Source organism: Larimichthys crocea, chromosome XXIII, assembly GCF_000972845.2.
Source record: "Larimichthys crocea isolate SSNF chromosome XXIII, L_crocea_2.0, whole genome shotgun sequence".
Taxonomy (NCBI): Eukaryota; Metazoa; Chordata; class Actinopteri; family Sciaenidae; genus Larimichthys; species Larimichthys crocea.
In genome coordinates this window covers 381-2,037 of record NC_040033.1, presented here as the reverse complement: position 1 = coordinate 2,037, position 1,657 = coordinate 381, and positions in this window count along the sequence as shown.

Below are 1,657 nucleotides of genomic sequence, written 5' to 3'. Positions count from 1 at the left end.
AAACAGATTCAGTATTAAATTTTTTTCTTGTTTATTACAGGAGGCTTTGTTTTATATACAGGACATGTATTTGCAAAATACTAAAAAGTATTTCACGCAAGTACAAAAAGTATATATTATGTATATATAGTCATATTATAAGTGTCGGAATTATTTTATTGGTCTTAAACCACCAAGGGGGGGTCACTGAGGCACGGCTTTCCCTCTTTAACACGAGTTTCACGGCGAGAGTTTTTTGCCAACGGTTGCGGAGAGAGAGTCCCACGTGAGTCAGAGGGAAACAATTGTAACTTGGTGTGTCTCATTTTTGAATGTTTTTTGAAAGATTTGAAAATATGGAAACATTAAACACTTTTACCAACGCAGTGATTGAGACAAAACCACTCAAATTAGATTTTATAGTGTTCACTTGTTGTAAAATGAATCCTTTTAAAAATAATTGGACTTTCTGTTCATATTGTCCTGAGCCGTCTTAAAATGAAATTTTGGAGCGACAAGGTTTGTCACCCTCCAACTGTGATACGTTCTTATCTTAACGACATTTTTCCAGCAAAAACACAATAAAACTGCTTGTAGCAAGAACCTTCTATCTCCAACTTTATGATTTATTTTTCCATAGTGTAATTTGTGACGGACTGTCACACATCATTTTGTTTTAAAAATGACAGCAACAATCAGCGAAATTCCCACAAATTTCAGCCTTAATAAAGTAGATTCGTGACTGTCAGGACCGGGGAAACCTTCAACATATTCTCCCCTTCTTTCCTGAAAAGGACAACTTTTTTCGTGAGATATGGAGGTTTCGGGGGACTGATTGAGCTGGGACCTGGCAAACCAGTTTGGCAAACGCGTGTGAAACCACTGCGGTGTAAACGGTGGAACGGCGGTGGTTTTAAGCATGGTGAGAGGATGCTTGGAGAAAACCCAAATGCATGACAACGAAAACAAGTAAAAAAAAACTCACATCGTTATTTGTATGCCGCATACTGTAAAATAAGATACAGCAGCACTCATGCCTGTTTTTACATAACTGTCGTATTCAATTATCACAACAGTTTATAGTAACAATAGTAAATAATAATGAAACAATGAAACACTTGTTTTTCTGTTCATTTCCTCCGTGTTGGTACGTTAGATGTGTCGTGTTTTGTTTCGAAGATTACGAAGCAGTTTTGGTTTTGAAAGGGAAAAAAGGCAGGAAGGAGACAAGATGCCTCAGTCTTAGAGTTATTGTCTTTTTAACGCCCCCTGCCGATCTTAACATGGACTCTTCCGAACCTCCTGGTAGCACCACAGGGGACTGACCACAACTCGAGCAAAGACGGTCGGTTGTCCTCCAAGTCAGAGTTTGTGGTTTTTTTGCCTTACCATTGAAGTTTTGTCAATCAGAACGGAAAGAAAGTGACACAATATCCAATCCTTCCATCTTATTGGATCGTGGATTTTCGATTTCCTGCTAGACATTCAGGGTTAATGTTGAAGGTGCCCCAGGCGTTTCCATGAGTTAGGTCTGGAGAGCTGACTTGGTCTTCCTGCGTATGGGCTGCTTCAGTGTTTGGGCTTCCCCCCGATTCCGGGACCAAGCTCTGACTGTATACCAGTCACTGTCCTGATGGCTGACCAGTAAATACGACTTGTTTGTTTTTGTGGCGCAGGA